This window comes from Pecten maximus, chromosome 9, assembly GCF_902652985.1.
Source record: "Pecten maximus chromosome 9, xPecMax1.1, whole genome shotgun sequence".
NCBI classification, from domain to species: domain Eukaryota; kingdom Metazoa; phylum Mollusca; class Bivalvia; order Pectinida; family Pectinidae; genus Pecten; species Pecten maximus.
The window spans coordinates 44,887,629-44,898,244 of NC_047023.1; the positions used below are offsets into that span (position 1 = coordinate 44,887,629).

The window sequence follows — 10,616 nt, forward strand, 5'->3', positions numbered from 1 at the left end:
TTGATGTACACTTCAGTAAATCAAAAATACCGCCGTCTCTGTCACGGGACAGTACATGTCAATCTAACGCTCATGAAGGAATACTATGTAATCTGGAAAAAGGGAAAGGGGAAACAGAATTATATAGAACCAATAGGGGATACAGACTTATATAGAACCAATAGGGGATACAGATTTATATAGAACATATAGGGGATTTATATAGAACCAATAGGGGATACAGACTTATATAGAACCAATAGGGGATACAGACTTATATAGAACCAATAGGGGATACAGATTTATATAGAACATATAGGGGATTTATATAGAACCAATAGGGGATACAGACTTATATAGAACATATAGGGGATTTATATAGAACCAATAGGGGATACAGACTTATATAGAACATATAGGGGATTTATATAGAACCAATAGGGGATACAGACTTATATAGAACCAATAGGGGATACAGACTTATATAGAACCAATAGGGGATACAGACTTATATAGAACCAATAGGGGATACAGACTTATATAGAACCAATAGGGGATACAGACTTATATAGAACCAATAGGGGATACAGACTTATATAGAACCAATAGGGGATACAGATTTATATAGAACATATAGGGGATTTATATAGAACCAATAGGGGATACAGACTTATATAGAACATATAGGGGATACAGACTTATATAGAACCAATAGGGGATACAGAATTATATAGAACCAATTAAGATCATTCAATGGTGGACGCCATGAACCCTCTTGAATCAAATGAAGATCTTTCAATGGTGGGCGCCATCATTCAATGGTGGACGCCATGATCCCTCTTGAATCCAATAAAGATAATTCAATGGTGGGCGTCATGATCCCTCTTGAATCCAATAAAGATCATTCAATGGTGGACGCCATGAACCCTCTTGAATCAAATAAAGATCTTTCAATGGTGGGCGCCATCATTCAATGGTGGACGCCATGATCCCTCTTGAATCCAATAAAGATAATTCAATGGTGGGCGTCATGATCCCTCTTGAATCCAATAAAGATCATTCAATGGTGGGCGCCATGGTCCCTCTTGAATCCAATAAAGATCTTTCAATGGTGGGCGCCATTATCCCTCTTGAATCCACTAAAGATAATTCAATGGTGGGCGCCATGATCCCTCTTAAATCCAATAAAGATAATTCAATGGTGGGCGTCATGATCCCTCTTGAATCCAAAAAAGATCATTCAATGGTGGGCGCCATGGTCCCTCTTGAATCCACTAAAGATCTTTCAATGGTGGGCGCCATGATCCCTCTGGAATCCACTAAAGATCATTCAATGGTGGGCGCCATGACCCCTCTTGAATCCAATAAATATCATTCAATGGTGGGCGTCATGATCCCTTTGGAATCTAATAAAGATCATTCAATGGTGGGCGCCATGATCACTCTTGAATCCAATAAAGTTCTTTCAATGGTGGGCGCCATGACCCCTCTTGAATCCAATAAAGATCATTCAATGGTGGGCGCCATGATTCCTCTTGAATCCAATAAAGATCATTCAATGGTGGGCGCCACGATCCCTCTTGAATGAAATAAAGATCTTCTAATGGTGGGCGCGATGACCCCTCTTGAATCGAATAAAGATCATGCAATGGTTGGCGCCATGATCCCTCTTGAATCCAATAAAGATCATTCAATGGTGGGCGCCATGATCCCTCTTGAATCCAAAAAAGTTCTTTCAATGGTGGGCGCCATGGTCCCTCTTGAATCCAATAAAGATCTTTCAATGGTGGGCGCCATTATCCCTCTTGAATCCACTAAAGATAATTCAATGGTGGGCGCCATGATCCCTCTTAAATCCAATAAAGATAATTCAATGGTGGGCGTCATGATCCCTCTTGAATCCAAAAAAGATCATTCAATGGTGGGCGCCATGGTCCCTCTTGAATCCACTAAAGATCTTTCAATGGTGGGCGCCATGATCCCTCTGGAATCCACTAAAGATCATTCAATGGTGGGCGCCATGACCCCTCTTGAATCCAATAAATATCATTCAATGGTGGGCGTCATGATCCCTCTGGAATCTAATAAAGATCATTCAATGGTGGGCGCCATGGTCACTCTTGAATCCAATAAAGTTCTTTCAATGGTGGGCGCCATGACCCCTCTTGAATCCAATAAAGATCATTCAATGGTGGGCGCCATGATTCCTCTTGAATCTAATAAAGATCATTCAATGGTGGGCGCCACGATCCCTCTTGAATGAAATAAAGATCTTCTAATGGTGGGCGCGATGACCCCTCTTGAATCGAATAAAGATCATGCAATGGTTGGCGCCATGATCCCTCTTGAATCCAATAAAGATCATTCAATGGTGGGCGCCATGATCCCTCTTGAATCCAAAAAAGTTCTTTCAATGGTGGGCGCCATGATCCCTCTGGAATCCAATAAAGATCATTCAATGGTGGGCGCCATGATCCCTCTGGAATCCACTAAAGATCATTCAATGATGGGCGCCATGATCCCTCTGGAATCCAATAAAGATCATTCAATGGTGGGCGCCATGATCCCTCTGGAATCCAATAAAGATCTTTCAATGGGGGCTCCTCTGGGATCTCGTTAAGATTTGCAACTTAGAATAGATTTGTCCCCATTTAGATTTAAAATTGATACTTTTTCAATCCCGAATTGACATTCCAATATATTTTCAAACAATATATCAATTTCTAAAGATTTTCATGCCAGGGATAAAATTCAAGGCATTTTAAACTTGTTACGAATCTTGTTGAACAAATACAGAGACAGCATTTGATGATTATGTCTTTATTTCTGATTATCATAAGATTATATAAACTTCATTTATAATTGGCACCATCATAATAAGCACTTAATATGTTACTCATTCTCAAACACCAATCAGGTAATCAGTTCAATGTGGATACAATCCAAACCTTTACCTACAAGTCTGTATACTGTAGTCTACATCAGACAGTCAAGTCACAATCCAAACCTTTACCTACAAGTCTGTATACTGTAGTCTACATCAGACAGTCAAGTCACAATCTAAACCTTTACCTACAAGTCTGTATAATGTAGTCTACATCAGACAGTCAAGTCACAATCCAAACCTTTACCTACAAGTCTGTATAATGTAGTCTACATCAGACAGTCAAGTCACAATCCAAACCTTTACGTACAAGTCTGTATAATGTAGTCTACATCAGACAGTCAAGTCACAATCCAAACCTTTACCAACAAGTCTGTGTGTAGTCTACATCAGACAGTCAAACCACAATCCAAACCTTTACCTACAAGTCTGTGTGTAGTCTACATCAGACAGTCAAGTCACAATCCAAACCTTTACCTACAAGTCTGTATAATGTAGTCTACATCAGACAGTCAAGTCACAATCCAAACCTTTACCTACAAGTCTGTATACTGTAGTCTACATCAGACAGTCAAGTCACAATCCAAACCTTTACCTACAAGTCTGTATAATGTAGTATACATCAGACAGTCAAGTCACAATCCAAACCTTTACCTACAAGTCTGTATAATGTAGTCTACATCAGAAAGTCAAGTCACAATCCAAACCTTTACCTACAAGTCTGTATACTGTAGTCTACATCAGACAGTCAAGTCACAATCCAAACCTTTACCTACAAGTCTGTATAATGTAGTCTACATCAGAAAGTCAAGTCACAATCCAAACCTTTACCAAAAAGTCTGTATAATGTAGTCTACATCAGACAGTCAAGTCACAATCCAAACCTTTACCTACAAGTCTGTATAATGTAGTATACATCAGACAGTCAAGTCACAATCCAAACCTTTACCTACAAGTCTGTGTGTAGTCTACATCAGACAGTCAAGTCACAATCCAAACCTTTACCTACAAGTCTGTATAATGTAGTCTACATCAGACAGTCAAACCACAATCCAAACCTTTACCTACAAGTCTGTATAATGTAGTATACATCAGAGAGTCAAACCACAATCCAAACCTTTACCTACAAGTCTGTGTGTAGTCTACATCAGACAGTCAAGTCACAATCCAAACCTTTACCTACAAGTCTGTATAATGTAGTATACATCAGACAGTCAAACCACAATCCAAACCTTTACCTACAAGTCTGTATAATGTAGTCTACATCAGACAGTCAAACCACAATCCAAACCTTTACCAACAAGTCTGTATAATGTAGTCTACATCAGACAGTCAAACCACAATCCAAACCTTTACCTACAAGTCTGTATAATGTAGTCTACATCAGACAGTCAAACCACAATCCAAACCTTTACCTACAAGTCTGTGTGTAGTCTACATCAGACAGTCAAACCACAATCCAAACCTTTACCTACAAGTATGTGTGTAGTCTACATCAGACAGTCAAGTCACAATCCAAACCTTTACCTACAAGTCTGTATAATGTAGTCTACATCAGACAGTCAAGTCACAATCCAAACCTTTACCTACAAGTCTGTGTGTAGTCTACATCAGACAGTCAAGTCACAATCCAAACCTTTACCAACAAGTCTGTATAATGTAGTCTACATCAGACAGTCGAGTCACAATCCAAACCTTTACCTACAAGTCTGTATAATGTAGTCTACATCAGACAGTCAAGTCACAATCCAAACCTTTACGTACAAGTCTGTATAATGTAGTCTACATCAGACAGTCAAGTCACAATCCAAACCTTTACCAACAAGTCTGTGTGTAGTCTACATCAGACAGTCAAGTCACAATCCAAACCTTTACCAACAAGTCTGTGTGTAGTCTACATCAGACAGTCAAGTCACAATCCAAACCTTTACCAACAAGTCTGTGTGTAGTCTACATCAGACAGTCAAGTCACAATCCAAACCTTTACCTACAAGTCTGTGTGTAGTCTACATCAGACAGTCAAACCACAATCCAAACCTTTACCTACAAGTCTGTGTGTAGTCTACATCAGACAGTCAAGTCACAATCCAAACCTTTACCTACAAGTCTGTGTGTAGTCTACATCAGACAGTCAAGTCACAATCCAAACCTTTACCTACAAGTCTGTATAATGTAGTCTACATCAGACAGTCAAGTCACAATCCAAACCTTTACCTACAAGTCTGTATACTGTAGTCTACATCAGACAGTCAAGTCACAATCCAAACCTTTACCTACAGGTCTGTATAATGTAGTATACATCAGACAGTCAAGTCACAATCCAAACCTTTACCTACAAGTCTGTATAATGTAGTCTACATCAGACAGTCAAGTCACAATCCAAACCTTTACCAAAAAGTCTGTATAATGTAGTCTACATCAGACAGTCAAGTCACAATCCAAACCTTTACCTACAAGTCTGTATAATGTAGTCTACATCAGACAGTCAAACCACAATCCAAACCTTTACCTACAAGTCTGTATAATGTAGTATACATCAGAGAGTCAAACCACAATCCAAACCTTTACCTACAAGTCTGTGTGTAGTCTACATCAGACAGTCAAGTCACAATCCAAACCTTTACCTACAAGTCTGTATAATGTAGTATACATCAGACAGTCAAACCACAATCCAAACCTTTACCTACAAGTCTGTATAATGTAGTCTACATCAGACAGTCAAACCACAATCCAAACCTTTACCAACAAGTCTGTATAATGTAGTCTACATCAGACAGTCAAACCACAATCCAAACCTTTACCTACAAGTCTGTATAATGTAGTCTACATCAGACAGTCAAACCACAATCCAAACCTTTACCTACAAGTCTGTGTGTAGTCTACATCAGACAGTCAAACCACAATCCAAACCTTTACCTACAAGTCTGTGTGTAGTCTACATCAGACAGTCAAGTCACAATCCAAACCTTTACCTACAAGTCTGTATAATGTAGTCTACATCAGACAGTCAAGTCACAATCCAAACCTTTACCTACAAGTCTGTGTGTAGTCTACATCAGACAGTCAAGTCACAATCCAAACCTTTACCAACAAGTCTGTATAATGTAGTCTACATCAGACAGTCGAGTCACAATCCAAACCTTTACCTACAAGTCTGTATAATGTAGTATACATCAGAGAGTCAAACCACAATCCAAACCTTTACCTACAAGTCTGTGTGTAGTCTACATCAGACAGTCAAGTCACAATCCAAACCTTTACCTACAAGTCTGTATAATGTAGTATACATCAGACAGTCAAACCACAATCCAAACCTTTACCTACAAGTCTGTATAATGTAGTCTACATCAGACAGTCAAACCACAATCCAAACCTTTACCAACAAGTCTGTATAATGTAGTCTACATCAGACAGTCAAACCACAATCCAAACCTTTACCTACAAGTCTGTATAATGTAGTCTACATCAGACAGTCAAACCACAATCCAAACCTTTACCTACAAGTCTGTGTGTAGTCTACATCAGACAGTCAAACCACAATCCAAACCTTTACCTACAAGTATGTGTGTAGTCTACATCAGACAGTCAAGTCACAATCCAAACCTTTACCTACAAGTCTGTATAATGTAGTCTACATCAGACAGTCAAGTCACAATCCAAACCTTTACCTACAAGTCTGTGTGTAGTCTACATCAGACAGTCAAGTCACAATCCAAACCTTTACCAACAAGTCTGTATAATGTAGTCTACATCAGACAGTCGAGTCACAATCCAAACCTTTACCTACAAGTCTGTATAATGTAGTCTACATCAGACAGTCAAGTCACAATCCAAACCTTTACGTACAAGTCTGTATAATGTAGTCTACATCAGACAGTCAAGTCACAATCCAAACCTTTACCAACAAGTCTGTGTGTAGTCTACATCAGACAGTCAAGTCACAATCCAAACCTTTACCAACAAGTCTGTGTGTAGTCTACATCAGACAGTCAAGTCACAATCCAAACCTTTACCAACAAGTCTGTGTGTAGTCTACATCAGACAGTCAAGTCACAATCCAAACCTTTACCTACAAGTCTGTGTGTAGTCTACATCAGACAGTCAAACCACAATCCAAACCTTTACCTACAAGTCTGTGTGTAGTCTACATCAGACAGTCAAGTCACAATCCAAACCTTTACCTACAAGTCTGTGTGTAGTCTACATCAGACAGTCAAGTCACAATCCAAACCTTTACCTACAAGTCTGTATAATGTAGTCTACATCAGACAGTCAAGTCACAATCCAAACCTTTACCTACAAGTCTGTATACTGTAGTCTACATCAGACAGTCAAGTCACAATCCAAACCTTTACCTACAGGTCTGTATAATGTAGTATACATCAGACAGTCAAGTCACAATCCAAACCTTTACCTACAAGTCTGTATAATGTAGTCTACATCAGAAAGTCAAGTCACAATCCAAACCTTTACCTACAAGTCTGTATACTGAAGTCTACATCAGACAGTCAAGTCACAATCCAAACCTTTACCTACAAGTCTGTATAATGTAGTCTACATCAGACAGTCAAGTCACAATCCAAACCTTTACCAAAAAGTCTGTATAATGTAGTCTACATCAGACAGTCAAGTCACAATCCAAACCTTTACCTACAAGTCTGTATAATGTAGTCTACATCAGACAGTCAAACCACAATCCAAACCTTTACCTACAAGTCTGTATAATGTAGTATACATCAGAGAGTCAAACCACAATCCAAACCTTTACCTACAAGTCTGTGTGTAGTCTACATCAGACAGTCAAGTCACAATCCAAACCTTTACCTACAAGTCTGTATAATGTAGTATACATCAGACAGTCAAACCACAATCCAAACCTTTACCTACAAGTCTGTATAATGTAGTCTACATCAGACAGTCAAACCACAATCCAAACCTTTACCAACAAGTCTGTATAATGTAGTCTACATCAGACAGTCAAACCACAATCCAAACCTTTACCTACAAGTCTGTATAATGTAGTCTACATCAGACAGTCAAACCACAATCCAAACCTTTACCTACAAGTCTGTGTGTAGTCTACATCAGACAGTCAAACCACAATCCAAACCTTTACCTACAAGTCTGTGTGTAGTCTACATCAGACAGTCAAGTCACAATCCAAACCTTTACCTACAAGTCTGTATAATGTAGTCTACATCAGACAGTCAAGTCACAATCCAAACCTTTACCTACAAGTCTGTGTGTAGTCTACATCAGACAGTCAAGTCACAATCCAAACCTTTACCAACAAGTCTGTATAATGTAGTCTACATCAGACAGTCGAGTCACAATCCAAACCTTTACCTACAAGTCTGTATAATGTAGTATACATCAGACAGTCAAGTCACAATCCAAACCTTTACCTACAAGTCTGTATAATGTAGTCTACATCAGACAGTCAAGTCACAATCCAAACCTTTACCTACAAGTCTGTATACTGTAGTCTACATCAGACAGTCAAGTCACAATCCAAACCTTTACCTACAAGTCTGTATACTGTAGTCTACATCAGACAGTCAAGTCACAATCCAAACCTTTACCTACAAGTCTGTATAATGTAGTACATGTGTATACAACTATGTAATCATATCTGTATGATAATCCAGAGACCTGTATTAAACTTATATAGTACAAAAGGTTCATCTTAAAAACATTCCCTACTTGGTAAACTTCTTTAACTTAAAGTATTATTTGATTTAGGAAGAAATCTTCATAAAGAATTCTTCATTAGACTCTGTAATGCTTTCCTATGGGGAATTTTAAGCGAAGAAATTTCGACGAGTTAAGGAATATTGATGAGACTGAGGCCACGCCTTCTACTTATTCACAGTAACCATGGTTACCACATACAAATGTTTGGTTACAGTATATATATCATTTATTAATATGACTAGGTTCTGGGTAATCACAAATTCTGTTCAAAATTATCAACAAATTAAATAAGATATAAACATACATCATCATAAAAATACAGTCAATGTATTATAATCAGGGAAATAAAGGTACATTTAATAAGACAGATATAGATAGAAAACTAAAACCATAGGGACGGCTAATCTTAGTTGTAGGTACAGGAAAGGAAAAAAGTAAAAGATATGAAACTGATCCTTATTGAACTGATAAAGTTTGATAAATGATGTGTGATTGTTTCTTTCACACAGATTATAATAAGGTATGAAAGTAGAGCTACTTCTCATGTAGTTTTACCTCTCACCAGATCAAATGGAAAATGTGTAACAAGTTTTAAACTATGGAATGAAAAATATAAGATTCAATTTTGCAAAAAATCCTGAAAACAGGAATGATAAAAACACTTTCAAAATGTTGAAATGAATGTAATTTGAAACATCAAAATTGTAATACATTTGTATACAGTTCATATAGAACTGGTAACAGTTATGTGACAGGTGTTATAACACTGATAACAGGGTAGTTATGCGACAGGTGTTATAACACCGATAACAGGGTAGTTATGTGACAGGTGTTATAACACTGATAACAGGGTAGTTATGTGATGGGTGTTATAACACTGATAACAGGGTAGTTATGTGACAGGTGTTATAACACCGATAACAGGGTAGTTATGTGACAGGTGTTATAACACCGATAACAGGGTAGTTATGTGACAGGTGTTATAACACTGATAACAGGGTAGTTATGTGACAGGTGTTATAACACCGATAACAGGGTAGTTATGTGACAGGTGTTATAACACCGATAACAGGGTAGTTATGTGACAGGTGTTATAACACCGATAACAGGGTAGTTATGTGACAGGTGTTATAACACCGATAACAGGGTAGTTATGTGACAGGTGTTATAACACTGATAACAGGGTAGTTATGTGACAGGTGTTATAACACTGATAACAGGGTAGTTATGTGACAGGTGTTATAACACTGATAACAGGGTAGTTATGTGACAGGTGTTATAACACTGATAACAGGGTAGTTATGTGACAGGTGTTATAACACTGATAACAGGGTAGTTATGTGACAGGTGTTATAACACTGATAACAGGGTAGTTATGTGACAGGTGTTATAACACTGATAACAGTGTAGTTATGTGACAGGTGTTATAACACTGATAACAGGGTAGTTATGTGACAGGTGTTATAACACCAATAACAGGGTAGTTATGTGACAGGTGTTATAACACTGATAACAGGGTAGTTATGTGACAGGTGTTATAACACTGATAACAGGGTAGTTATGTGACAGGTGTTATAACACTGATAACAGGGTAGTTATGTGACAGGTGTTATAACACTGATAACAGGGTAGTTATGTGACTGGTGTTATAACACTGATAACAGTGTAGTTATGTGACAGGTGTTATAACACTGATAACATGGTAGTTATGTGACTGGTGTTATGACACCGATAACAGGGTAGTTACTGTATGTATTGGGTGGTATAACACAGATAAAATGATAGTTATTACAACATGTGTTATTGAACTAGTAATGAGCAGACTACACAACATGTGTATGGTTCATTTCATAAATGCTTGAGAATCTCCAATATTTATATCATAAAATATCTGGTTTGGTAACCATCTTACAGTTAATATATATATAGATAAGAAATATCAGTTATAATCCTTGTTCAATGTTTTCAGACAAATTTATAGTTACTATAATTTAATCAAGGGATGTAATTACTATATATCTATGATAGTTTAGGGGATAATATTAATGGTAATTTGGGA

General features: G+C 37.7%; 1 long non-coding RNA gene across 18 annotated transcripts; it reads right to left on the bottom strand.

Moving 5' to 3' along the window:
• Positions 1–3,044: 3,044 nt before the first annotated feature.
• On the bottom strand, positions 3,045–9,487 carry LOC117334402. 18 transcript variants are annotated; one of them, XR_004534164.1, is made up of 5 exons: positions 6,588–7,052; positions 6,243–6,531; positions 4,506–4,906; positions 3,512–3,986; positions 3,045–3,222 (listed from the first exon to the last, which is right to left on the bottom strand). It is a non-coding gene; the product is annotated as an uncharacterized LOC117334402 (long non-coding RNA). The 18 variants fall into 18 exon arrangements; XR_004534163.1 differs by having other exon boundaries at positions 3,084–3,222; positions 3,453–3,986; positions 6,588–7,051; XR_004534154.1 differs by lacking the exons at positions 3,045–3,222; positions 3,512–3,986 and adding exons at positions 4,187–4,449; positions 8,446–9,487 and having other exon boundaries at positions 6,588–6,932.
• Positions 9,488–10,616: the final 1,129 nt, after the last annotated feature.